Genomic DNA, 14,846 nt, shown 5'->3' on the forward strand with positions numbered 1-14,846 from the left:
TAAAAAATAATCAGAACTTGGAGCCATGGAGCTAGACCTGACCTGGAAGCCTCGTCCCTGATGACTAGCCCTCACAGTTCTAAAGGTGATATGCACACGGGTAAGGAATAAAATCAGCCAATGTTCCAAACCAGCTGTAAAGCCCAATAACCACAACTGGCACAGCAAAATATCCCTATTGGTACAGTACTAAGACTTTTATATAAGGAGTAGTCTACATCTATCCGATTGAACTTAAAACCCTCTCAATGGACGTGAACTCATGGGTGTCATTGTAAGTAGACCCAAATACACACGACTGGAGAGGCCATAGATCCTAGAGAAAAACCTATTTCTGAGATATCTCTATACAAATGTAATTTCTTACTGTATGCTAAATATGGATCCTTATATTTACAGATAGGTATACTGTATATTTCTCATCAAAGAAGCTTCTTTTGAAAAATATGGAGTTTTATTACTGAGTTCTACAACTGATCACACACAGAACATATGTCTGAGAGATGGCCAGTCGTAAGTGACACACCTCAGTGGAACTTCTGCAGCTGAGGCTCATGGAACATAACAGAACAGAGGGTAGAGAGAACACTAATCCATCCCTCAACTCTCACCAGCAAAGCTTTCTCATACAACAGAGTGTGATGCACACAGAAGGTCACAGCTGGCCAAGTTTTAGAGAATAAGAGACTGCAGAGTGTGTCCCTGGATCAGACTCCTATATTAACCTCACCCACCTGTGGCTCAGGGACCATTGTGGAAGAAGGAAATGGGCATCAGGCAACTGATGACTTCCACTGTGAGAGAGAATAGATCTTCTTTAAGGGAGTGACTCTAGATAGGCTGAGCAGACTCCAGTGGATGAACTCACACTGAGGGATGTCTGGGTGCAAATGCGTGACCAGATAGGACCTAACATATATGACAGAATGCATGAAGGAGGAAATCTGAATTTGACTAGGATCTATTATATGAAATGCACAAAACTCAAAAGTATTACAAAATGAAATTTTAAAAGTATGCATTAAATTAAAATGAGAGACTTTAAGAAACAAAATGGACCAAAGCTTGAATGTTTTTCAACCACCTCTTCTGGTTTGGTTTTTATGCGTTTTTCATTTATTTTAGTTTTAATTTCTAGGCAGTGTCTCTCGGTAGCCTCAGCTGACCGAGAACGTACTTTGTAGACCAGCCTGGACTCCAGCTCACAGAGATCCTTCTGCCTCTGCCTCCCAAGTGCTGGGATTAAAAGAATTCGACAGCACATTTGGTTGCATTAATATTTATTTAAATATTTCATTTTTTAAAATTTTGTGTATGAGTGTATTGCCTGCATGTACGTGAGTGCACTCATGTCGTGAAATGCCGCAGAGGTCAGAAGAGAGCTTCGGATTTCCCTGGAACTGGAGTTAAGGATGGTTCGTAGTCGCCATGTGGGTCCTGAGACTAGAACCCGAGTCCTCTGCAAGAGCAGTCAGTGCTCTTAACCACTGAGGCAACTGTCCTGCCCCACATTAATATTTTTCATCTTGATGAATTGTGTAAGTTTTTTAGATTAATAATTTATTTGCTTATTCTCGTAATAGTATGAGAATATTTGGAGATTTCAGTAGTAACTCACACCTGTTGAATTTACTTTAATACTCGTTTTTCAAACTTCCTAATATATCCTTAAGAATTAGTCCTTTCATTTGACTGACTTTTTTATTCTAACTGGCATAATCCATAAAATGGGTTATAATATATGAAAATTCGCCCATGTCCTTGAAAGGTATAAATGAAAACATTTTAACATCTCTGGGAAATAGGCAAGTGGGCTACTCATTGGTACATGATTCTTAGAGATGTAAGGGAAGCTCAAAGCAGAATATCAGACATGGGAGAGAGGAGAGAAGGAGGAGGTTAGTCGCCCAGGCTGACTTTAGATCTGTATGGACTGAGGGATGCCAGGGAGTTTTAAACTATGAGATGCAGGATATTTTCAAAGCAGCAAGATAATGTAATCCAGGTGAAGTTTCTCTTTCATTGTAGCATGAGTTGTATTTTCATTCATTAAGCCATGACTCTCCAAATTGAAGAAGTTATATGAGCGTCTGTTCCCATCATTTTGTTCTAATTTATATACCTCAATTACTATATTGAATGGGATATCTATATTTTATTTTAAGCAAGAGTCAACATTAAATGATAAACATAATAGTGATTTTTTTCCTTAGCCCTGTGCCTCTATAAAGACTTCCATTCTCTTTCATTTCACTCTAAAAGAAGTGTCCCTAGCTCCAATTTCTCTGTTACAAGTGAGGTGCAATTTCATGGCATATTTGGAGACTATTAAGTAATCGAATAGACTGTAAGAAGTTTGAAAAATGAGTCTAAAAATGAAAGCTGAGTTTAATAATAGATCAAAGATGATGGACAAATATTAAAACAGAAAACAGATATGATTAAAACATATTTTAGATAAAAATGTTTACAGATTTGAATAAACAGAAGGAAGTCAGGGAAGTAAATTAAAGGTGATCATAGTAGTAAACTAGATTATGTAAAAAGGAAGCAGGATAATAGGGGAGGTTAGTAGGAGGGATGTGGATTCCTTCCCTGTCACTTTTAGGTATGAAATTTGGTGTTAAGAACACAAGCGAAATACTACAGCATTTAGAGGTAGCAGTGTAGCTATGAAAAATAACTCTGATACTACAATAAACAAATAGAAGGGTAACAGCTTAGGCCATGAAGTGCTGAGAAGACTAGGTAAGGAGGGCATTGACAATGAAGGAGTTTGGGAAAGGTTCACAATGAGCAAAGTCAGTGGGAGGGGGGTTCTCATCTTTGAATTCATTCCTTGTAGTTTTTCAGTGACTACTTTATTTTCCTGGCCACGGAAGAAAACTGTGTTTTTGTTGTGGAAATGATACTAATGTTGTAGTTAACATGAAGTGTAATAAATAAGAATACCAATGGCATTTGCTTGGTGAAAATATAGTTGTTATAATAATTCTCTGATGAAGTTATTTAGTTGAAAGTGTATTTTTGAACAACTTTGCATGCAATTTTCAAATTGTGTAGTGCTTAAGATTTGCAATTATTAACTATCACTTACTTGAATATTATTATACTAATATCCAAATTTCTGGACAATGTAATCACAACACACATACATCTGTATGTAAAATGTACTGCATTAACTTATAGTGTATTAAATAAAAGTCATTTAAGTAAAAATGTGAAAGACCCGTCACATCATGAGTCCAACACTTTGCTTCATTATTTGTTCTTTTAGCCTATAAAGAACTGGTTCATTATGGTATTTTTCAAACACAATGAATTTTATTGCCTCTCCTCCAGTTCGCCACCCTCTGCCTTACTTCTTCCCACCCCGAGGAGTCCCCATTCTATTTTCCTGTCACATGTGATACCCCATCTCCCTTTGTCAACTCCTCTTGGTCCCTTCTCTGGTATCCTATCCAGTTTCACTGCTCATACCCACTGCCTCAACCACTTACTTACTTATATAGAAATATTATGAGCCATATCAGAGCAAAAACATGTGGTTCTGTTTCTTCTGAGACTGGTTCAACTCTTTTAATATACTTTTCAGTTCCATCCATTTTTATGTAAATTTCATAATTTACAGCAGAGTAAAATTCCATTGTGTATATGCCATATTTTATTATCCATTATTCTCTTGATAGACACTTAGGCTGGCTCGATTTCCTTGATATTGCTTTCTTCTTTTAACTCATACCAGGGTGTGGAAACAATGCGTGATCAATGAAAAGCCACTTAAATGAGAACTCTAAATGAATTCCCCTTATAGGTAAGAGGCAATGCCTACTCAGGAAGCCTGGACATCAAATAACTCTATCCACGTATTCACACGTTTCCATACAAATACTGTAAGCCAAGATTTGGCAAGCCTGGAATATGTCTGTGAAGAATTAAATAGTAGATGATACAGAGATAAAGACAATAGGTAAACTGAGTCTCTTGGATGAAAGTCCTCAACTAGAATTCATTCAAGGCTAAGATAAACTTTCACTCAGCTGCATAGCTCATCCACAGTAAAGGAGGTCAAAAATCATAACCGTCTTTTTGCAGTGGTGAAGAAAGTGCCCTGGGAGCAGAACAGTTGGCCTTATGCTGAAATCCCTCTCCTACCTAGGGCAAGGTAGGCAGTTAATGTCAAATGTCAGTGCCAAACAGGGAAGCTTTTCATGGAATCTCAAGGGGGAAGAATGGGAGTTTTACTTAACAAGTGAAATGTATGTAGTGACTATAATAGTGAAGATGTCACTTTCTGGTCCATGTCCTATCTGAGTAGAACATCCTGTGGCAGAGTGCTCTTGTGCCCACCCCTGTGACTACACACTGTAACATATAATTTATACCTGTGCCCGAACACCAGGGAGATACCTTAGAAAATATTATCAGATAATAAACATATGATTTACATTTAAATGAAAAGTCTGAAAAAGTTACTAAGGAACAGGTTTTAAGTAACTCGAGCCACAACTGTGATAAAAACATCCAAATTCTCTCATTTTGGAGAGGGAAATATTTTTGAATCTCCTATTCTGGAAGGCTAGGATCTAGAAATATTGGCTTAAGTGTGTATTTGTTTATTTTTTGTTAGTGGTTGAATATTCTCAACCGGTCTCAATTGATCATGGAAATATGGCAATGTGTAAACATTCTTTGTGTGACATCATCTGGGAAATGAACTGTGATCTACAAAGACAACATCTACAAAGACAACAACAAGATTTCCCCACATCTGTCCAGGTAAAAGAAGGAGGTAAGACGGACAGCATGAATTTTGTATCCTGTTGATTTGTCCCTGACACATATACACATTTAAAGGACATTGTAGTGTCTCCTTAAATAAGTTCTTAAATAAAATCTAAATAGGAAACAGTTCTAAAATATTTTAGTGACAGGCAGGTCTTGCATACAATAGCCAATGAATTAGAATCTGATGACAAAAAAGAAGGAAAAACCTAAATGTCTTTCTAAACATTTGCTTTAACTTTATCTTCTTCTGAGCATTTCTCTTAATTCCTCAGTGGAATGGCATTAGATATGAAAACAATGATTCATGAATTGCATGGGATGAATTCTTGGTGTGATAACATTTACCACCATAAAGTTCTTAGTTCCTTCAGTACAGGAATGCTTAGAGATGGAGGGAAAAAATGCTGCTATCTCACAGCAAGCCATTTCATTGTGCGGTCTGCCAGTAGGGCCTAATGAGGACAAGTCTGGGCTTCAGGTTTCGTTTAGAATTCAGTGACAGTTTGATTGTGGACTCAACCTTTTCTGCTGCTACTGGAATGCGAGTTGCATGCTGAATTAATGAGCAAAGATCTTCAAGCCAGCCTTGTGTATTTCTAGTTCTCTCATTTTTGTATTGGCATATTTCATTTTGTTTCTTGATCCAAAATTCATTATACATTTACCATTATTCATTTACCATTTTTATATATGTATATATACACATATTATAGCACCACGATTGTATAGAACAATAGGCTTATAAAAACACCTTGAGCCAATATCTGCAGTAATACATGGATGTAGTAAGAGTGTCCTGTAGAAACCGTCCCCTTTCTTATCATCATCATTATAACCCATCAGAGATTCCCCTCCCTTGTTACTTATCTCTTGTCTCTCAATAAACAGGAAAAACGCTTTTGCTCTCTTGCTCTAAGTTAATGCTATTTATAGTTTAGAAATGCCAGATTCCTTTCCAAGTCATTTGAGACCCAGTGGCAAGAATGAATTACCCTGAACTGCCTGTCTCTCTCCTGACAAGTGTGCCTGAAAAGCATCTAGCCTGGAGCTGAATTCATTGTTATTTCACTATCTGTGAGCCAGCAAGAGAACGGTTTTACAAATTTCTAACATACGGTATAAAATGATATTCAACAGAAACGGATCTTCCCTCTCTCTAAATTCCAGGCTTTTACCAAATTAGTGAGGACTGACATATTTTGAAATTCTTAGTGTATGTACTGTTTTGCGTCTTTGAAATTTAACCCTTTAATCGTTGCTCTAGGGAGAAAGATTTTAAAGTTTATTGGCAAACACATTTCTTCTGATTTCCTTTTGTCCTAAAATGAAGCAAAGAATTGAGACTAATCTCCTATATTACTGTTTATTATTTATTTGCTTGCATCCTGTATGTCCAAATAGTGACCTGTGCATTGTAGCAACCAATGATAATACAGGTGTTGTTACTGCACAGACTTAAAGATTATATTTATGGTGCACAAATGCACACACAAACACACACACACACAATCTCATGTTGTGATTCACAGTTTTTATTGCCATTTTGATATTCATTGTGAGTCAGTTTTCCTTTATATCCTTTTCCATCAATGCTGCATCTACTTTAAAAGTCTACACATTTCTATATCTAGGACATCCTTACTGATTTCTTCCTTTCTTAGTGTGGGCCACATTTTTCTCTTTCTCTGTAAACCTGGTCATCCTTTATCCAAGATACTGTAGTAGATATATAGTAGATGCTGTAATTGTTATTTGTCCCTAAAGAAAGTTAAACGCTGGCCCTGAGGCAGACAAAGGCTGAAATATCTTTTTAATAATTTTAGGCTTTGTTTCTCTGCTTTCTGCTTCTGTGCACAATCCATGAAGCACTGAGGGACGCAGGGAGAGGAAAGATCAGAATTTGAACTCAAATTCCATTACTCTGTGTTGTCTTGTAATTCCCACAATCACATTCCAGTTTATGAAGTAACCTATGTTCTGTGCTTGGATACATTAGCTGGAATAAGTTCCTAGAACCTTACCAAATTAAACCATGAACAATCAGAGAGCCTGAACAGAGTCAATTTCTTTGCTGAGTTCTGTTCTGACAAACATTTTAAATTAACAAAAGCATTCTCTCAGGGCTGAGGAGATAATGGTAAGAGCACAGGCACGTAGATTTAAGTTTAAATTATTAGCATCCATGGAAAAAGCCATGTAAACTTGTATTTCTAGTACTGTGAGGGGGAAGAGAAACAAAGATCACTGGGGTTTGCCAAGTGTCTTCCTAGCTACAGGTTTACTGAGAAATTTTATTTCAAGGAAACAAGGCAGAGTTGTACAGGCTAATATGTAATGCTCCCCTCTGTCCTCTTGTGTTCAAAGGGGCATGCATACCTGCATACAGACATGAACACAGGCATCACTGACACATACACCAAACAGACATACACACATACACACACACACACACACACACACACACACACAGAGAATATATTCAATTAAGCGCTACTTGTACAGAGGCATTTTGCAGACACACGCATACATACATAGAATACACAATTGCACAGTCAAGCACATGTACATTTTATGAGACAGGAAACCTAGAGAAATCTTTCAATCTATGCCTATTAGAGCTAGCCTTAAATGTTCTGAAAACTCCTGTAGTAAAAATAAAATGTTAGAAAATCCAAGGATGTGATGTTCAATTCAATCTCACTGACAGTTTCTCAACTAACTGCACAGTTGAGAATTTTGGTCTTGAGTTGTAGCTAATGTTAGACGTAGAATTAGTTTTTTGACCTGCTGTGATATCAGGAGCCAGAGCAGCTTGTGGGTGTTACTAATTAATTCTCTCTGTACTCTGCAGCAGCCAGCATAAAAAGGTCTGATTGATTAAATAATACCTGCTGTCAGTAACATGGAAGGGAAGCCATAGAGAAGTGGGCTTTTGTAAAATGAAGCTATTTTCGCTGTAATTCTTGTCGCTCTTGAAAGAGATTCGAGCCTTCTGGGACATAGCCTTCTGAATTACTTATAGCTGATAGAGTACTGTTGGATCAAATATAGAGTTAGCTTATTGCACTCAGCACATAAACCGGTAACAGTCACTTTTACTTGCAGAAATTAATTACTCCCTAGAGGGTTCTCCCTGTTTCTCTGACTTTGTGAAAAAGTACCTATCATGTGCTTTCATAATCTGCGAAAATGCATAAAAGTACATGAAATGAGAGAACACTCATTTAATCATTTCTCTCTCTTTTCATAAGACTAAAGGGACAACCACCTGAAATTAGAATGCACAGATGAATATGCTAATGAGGGTTCCTGAGTGGATTCTATATGAATAAAAAATCATACATTCAAATATATCATCTCATTGACCAACTCTTGGTATAAAAACTTATTTTCTTGTGTATTTATACAGAAAGAAATATGGATGACCTCCACCTGGGTAACTTTTTCTTAACTTTTACTTCCTGTGTGTCTAGATAAATGTGAACATCATTGTTATGCATATTGGTTTGTAGTGTCCTTTTTTTTTTAATTCCACTAAATCTAAGACACTACCGAGAAAATGTGTTCGATCACCCTAGGCAAGTTATTCTCCTGAACTCCAGAATTACCTGTTAATACTGCCTACAAATTTTATCCAATCTATCTTCAAACTCTCCTAACACTCTACACACTTGCCCTACAAAGAGGGTGACTTCCTGCTGCTTCCCAGCTTCCTCAGCGGCTGTCCTTAGGCCCGCCTCCTCATGCAATTGAAGATGACTGATTGGGGGGAAGGGATGACCGTCTCCCCTGCCGTTTATGGGTCTCTTAGTGTTCAGTCTTTCAGCTTTAACTGGTTCTTTCAGAGGACACGCCTCTCCAACAGAGTGTATTCCTACCATGCTAAATTAGGACCTGGGTTCAATTCCTAGTACCATAGGGTGAAAGGAAAGAAGGAAAGGAAGAGGAAAAGAGAGGGGGAAGAAAGGAGAGAGAGAGAGAGAGAGAGAGAGAGAGAGAGAGAGAGAGAGAGAGAGAGAACCAGGAAGGCGCAGTGGGCAAGGGGCAAGCATGAGAACCTGAATTTGGACCCTTGCACTCATGTAAAATCCAGACCTATCAGGAGGATGTGTCTGTAATCTAGGTATTGGATGACTGAGTTAGGCATATTTCAGATATTTATTGGCTAGTCAGTCAAGTCCAAACACAGATCTCCAAACCAACCAATAAGAGACCCTGCCTCAAAATAAAATGGAGAGCAAAATAGTAAGACAACATGCTGATGCCAATCTCTGACGTACATATTCATGCATGGGCATTGGCATGCATATTCTCTCTCTCTCTCTCTCTCTCTCTCTCTCTCTCTCTCTGCCCAGAGCTAGGACTTCTAGTGTGGAAAAGTAACATAAAAGTTATCAACCCCATACATCATCCTTTGTCCTGGCTATAGTTCTTGAAAATCATCTGATAAACAAGCAAAAATAAGCGCTAAAAATTGCTAAGGGGATGGTGAATCAATGGATGACTCAGAGATCAAAGGAACAGCACAGAAGAATGAAGCCTAATCGCGGATGCGCCTTCACATCTAGCAGAATAGGGTTTGTATGGCTAGTATTTCCTAGCAGTACAAAGCAGCCCACATGTCCTCTCTCCTCCACAGGATCTCCAGGGAGTCTGCCTACAGTACCAAGTGAAAATGTGACTTACAAAGAGAACTGATTGAAAGCCCAGTTAACCAGAAACCAGAAAAATATCTTTCCACAACAAGTTTGAGAACTTGTGTTCTACAAATATAACTGAACAGCCAAGTGGCATAAGCCACAACCATCAGCCCTGCCTGGAAAACACTGCTGTCACTGTGGGTCTGAACCCACCCATACTCACCTAAAGATGCCAGAGGAACCAGAGGGCACCAGCTTATAAGCAGACACGGGTCTCAAAGAACGTGTATGACTTTCCGCAATGAGCTCCTAAGCATAAAACATCCTAATCCACCCTTCATCAGAATCCCCTGCTCATGGCATTTAAAGAAATGATGGCCTAGGCAGCACATTTCTGACCCTATAACCGGAGACTTCTCCAGCCTGGAGAAGTGAGAACTGGAAAAGGGGGAGCAAGCACAGGAGAAATTAACGCAAAATGTACTCTCCACTCTTCCTATCCATCTTTGCACGGTGAAACCTCTCTTTTCACTGCAGATATTTCTAAGTAATTCAGCAGGAACCCCCAGAGCATCACATAAACAAATTGTTCCAAAGTAACACCACAATATATCTTTATTAAATTGTCCTTGTAACTTCAACCCGCAGAGTAGGTCAGGAGAGCTGGAGTTAGGTCAGTTAGTAAAGTGTTTGCCTTGTGAATATGGTGATGTCAGTTCAGTACCAAGAATGTGCATAACAGTAGCTCGGCATAATGGAGCGTGCTTGAAATGCCAACACTGAGAAGGAGAGAAGAGTAAGTAGACCCCCTGGGATTGCTAACTATCCATCCTATCCTACTTGGAAAACTCCAGGTCAATGAGAAACCATGTATCAAAAACCAATATGGACAGCACCTGAGGAACAGTATCAGCGGTTGGCTCTAGACACCAAAGCACTCACACCTGCCTGGTTCTGCTCACACATGTGTACTTCCTCCACAAGAATACACAAACACATACATTAAATTAATTAATCTTTATGCAATTGCCTAGGACCTGTATACTAAAACAAAATAGACAGGACAGCAAATAAAGTAAAAGATTTCAATAGGACAGCATATGTAATAAACAAAAAATTCACAGAAATGAAAAATATCCAGTCATGCCAAGAACCAAAATAATAATAATTATTAATAATAATAATTTTAAAAAACAATAAGCTGATTCTCATGCCAAGATGAATTGGATGTTAGTATTACCTAGCAATTATTTTAAAGTAGCCACTATAAAATCTTTTGGACAGTCAACTACTAATTATCTTGAACAGATAAGAATTAGAACATTTTATGAAAGAAATAGAAGCTTTAAAAAATAATTAGATGGAAATTGTAGACCTGAAAAGTGCAACAGAAGAGAAAGAGCACTTGTCAGAAGGGCTCAGTACCCAGGAAAATGGGAGAAGATAGGCTCTTTAAAGTAGCCACTATAAAATCTTTTGGACAGTCAACTACTAATTATCTTGAACAGATAAGAATTAGAACATTTTATGAAAGAAATAGAAGCTTTAAAAAATAATTAGATGGAAATTGTAGACCTGAAAAGTGCAACAGAAGAGAAAGAGCACTTGTCAGAAGGGCTCAGTACCCAGGAAAATGGGAGAAGATAGGCTCTGTGAATTTGGGCAGCAATCAACAGAAGTAACTGTAATAATAATAATAAATTATGGATAATAAAAAGGAGACTCCATGCCTTCAAGACAATCACAAAGTAGTTAATGATTATACTGTTACAGAAAGAACACCAAACAGCTGGAAGGATAGTTCAATCTTTAAGAATACTTGGTGTTCTTCCAGAGGACCTGTGATCTCTTCCCAGAACCCACATGGTAGCTAACAACTATCCATAATTCCAGTCTCAGGGGATCTGACACCACCACCTTCTGGCCTCTATGGGCATTGCACCTGTGTAATGCACTTACATACATTCAGGTAAAATAAAAGTAATAAGCAAAAAGAAGAAAGAACAGCCGGTGCTGTGCATATGTTGAATCACAGCACTTGAGACAGAGTGAGACGATCTTTGTTACTCTCAGGTTGACCAGGCCCATCCAAAACAAAGGAAAAATAAAGGAAGGAAGGAAAGAAGGAAGGAAGGAGAAAGGAAAAGTAAGAAAAAACTATTCAATATTCAGTAATGATTGAAAATTCCCAAAATTTCATGAAATATACAAATCTAAATTAACTTAAGAAACTGAGCAAACTCTAAACAGAATAAACTCAAAAAAATCTACACCAACATATCCTATACTACACTTTTGAAAAATAAAGGCAAATAGAAAAATATTTGAAATCTGCAGAACAGAAGGAGCAGCATCAGTAGGCAATGAGAAGTGAATGATAATGAGCACCTTATTGGACATCATGAAGGGAAGCAGGTTCTAGGACTCCATGTTTGATATCTTGAAATAAAACACAGGTCAAATTTTATTCAATAAAACTATCATCCATGATTGAAAGAAAAATAGTATCGTTAAGGAGAAGAAATAATAACTAAAAAGATCTCACTCTGTTAATATTGATGTAAAAACGTGGAATAAATTGAGTGGTATAGAAACAACACACATGGATTCCTCATATTCTGGAGACCGAGAAGCCCAATATCAAAGCTTCACCATATTTGATACCTGTTGAAAGAAGGCTTTTGTCTTGATTTATAGATGCCAATTTTATTTCCCTAATTCCACATAATGGAAAGATCTTATTTATAAATGCAATAATCCCATTAATGAGGCAGCAGACCTTCATGATAACTGCCTTACCTCCATAGCCTGTGTGAATATAACAATCCAACATCGTCTATGAAGAGAGAGGGAGCCTGCCAGAAAAGAAATTTGCTGCCTCCTTGATGTTGTTCCCTGCCTCTCGCACTTGTATTATCTATAAATATCCTTATGTTATATCAGCTGAACTGAGACATATAAATACACTAATCAAAAGACAGAAAGTAACAGAGAATACCCAATGATAAAAATAAAATAAAATTTGCACAATGATATTCTATTTATAAAATACTACTTTAAATTCAATGGCTCAAAGATGTTAAAAGTTGTAGGAATGACTTGATTAATGAACATAATCTGGACTAATGACTTTTAATTAACCCCCCAAAAGCCATGCTCTTGGGTCTGAAGACCTGGGCATCCCCTTGGCAACCTCAGTTTGGTACTCCACACAGTAAGATAATGAATTAATTTGGGTCTGCTTGAGAATTAACATGTCAAAGTGCTGCAAGCACTGCATCTGCCCATTGGAAACAGTGGAAGTTATGAAGGACAAGTGATCTTCGATGATAATGAACTAGGGATGAAAATACCAGATACTCTGTGAGAGTTAAGAGTGGAGCTGAACTTGAAACGGTGCTTCCCCAATGAAGCTGGAGAAACCATTTTGAATTAATTATGAGTGTGGCCTGACTAGGGGACACAGTGGGAAAAATCAGGTTCCTGAGTCAGTTCCAAAGGCATGGGGTGAGGACACAGAGAGCTCCACCAGGACACACTAGGGGAACTAGAGAGCTCTATAGCACAGTTCTGTGAAACAGATGGTTTTAATAGATAGCTGGGGGAACTAGTGTTCTCTGAGTTCAGACCCACTCTTAAGAACTTAAGAGTCAGTCTATTTGTTTAGGTGATTATGCTGTTGGTTTAATAATAAACACCACAAAATGTAAAAAAAATGTGATATGTCATGTGAACATTAATAGAGGAAACATAAGAGTTAATAACATTTGAAAGTACACTTTGAAACATGAAAAATTACAGGCTAAAAAGACATTATGAAGTGCTGAAGAGAATCTACATGAAACCACAGCAATTTTAAATATGTGCACAACAAACACTTCGATCTTGAGATATATAAGGCAAAATGAAGTGAGATAGTTCAGGAAGCAGACCTTTCTAGGCTCACAACTGGGATTTGAAGAACTATCAGCATCTGATAGAAAGTCAGTGCTGGCTATAGAAAAGTCAACGCTGCTGAGAAAAGCAGGATTTATATATCAGTATATCAGTCACTCCAGAAAGCAGCAGTATAGCATACACATTTATTTCAAAATCTCACAGAGTATTGGTAGAAGTTTTCCATATCATGGGCTATACAATAAAATTCAAAATATTTAAAAGAACTGAAGTAATAGGAAATATATTCTTTGACCATATCAGAACGAAACTAGAAATCATTACAGTCAATACAACAGAAAAAGTCTCCAAACACATGTTAAAAAATCCTTCTTAATAATCCTTAGTTAACCAGAAAGTATTAAAGAAAATAAAAATGCAAATATCTTGATGAACTATGAAAAAAACATAAGAAAATCTGCAAGATAAAGTTAAACCAGTGATAAGGCAGTAATTAATTCATAGCTCTAAATAATTAGATAGAATGAAAATATCAAATAAGGACTCTATGTTCTTCAAGAAATTAGAGCAAATCAGGTATTGTGGTTTAAATCTGGATCCCAATTACTTGAAAGGCTGAGTCAGAAGGAATGGGTGTTCAAGGCTATCCCAATGAACTCAGAAAGATCATGTATCAGTGCCTGCCTGGCTTGGTAGCACATGCCTTTAATCCAATCAAGTGGCAAAGGCAGGTAGATCTCTTTGAGATCTTGTACAGTCTGGTCTGCTTATGGAGTTCCAGGTCAGCTGGGACAACAGGGAGACCCTATATCCAAAAAAGGACATAAATAAATGATATGAGCAAATTTATGCTCATAAATTCAATAACTTATTAGAAATGGACAAACTGCTCAAAAGAGAACTCACTCATGATGAAGTAAAGGATTTGAATTGGCCTGTACTGATCAAAGAATTAGAATTCATAATCTGGAAATCTTAAGAAAGACATCTTCAAGTATAGGTGGCTTTGTTGGTGAAGGCTATCTGAAGAGGAATTAATAGAATTTGTGTATGTTTTGTTTCCCAGAGAAGAAAAGATATAAATTGTCCAACTATTCTATGATGCTAATAAATTCTTGATATCAAAAACAGAAGAGAGATAAATAAACTAAAACATAATAAACAAATAATAGACAAAACTGTGTCATGAATTTAGACTTACAAATCATCTACAGAATATTGTGATATTGAATCCAAAAGATTCAATATGTCAGAAGAATAATATGTGAATATCAATTGTCATGTATTGTATATAAGTAATACTCAACACTCTACAGTGGTCTACAACTTAGGAAGGTACATTTACAAAATAAATAAGGGAATTAAATTAAATAAATCCTGAAAGATATCAATCAATACCATAAAGAATGGAAGACATATTATGTTCATGGAGCAAAATATTTATCCTTACACATCTGTCAATTCTCTACTAAGTTGGCCTATATGTTCAAATCAATTCCTTAAAAATCCCAGGGAGATTTC

This window comes from Nannospalax galili, unplaced genomic scaffold (assembly GCF_000622305.1).
Source record: "Nannospalax galili isolate Female #2095 unplaced genomic scaffold, S.galili_v1.0 scaffold437, whole genome shotgun sequence".
In the NCBI taxonomy this organism is placed as follows: Eukaryota; Metazoa; Chordata; class Mammalia; order Rodentia; family Spalacidae; genus Nannospalax; species Nannospalax galili.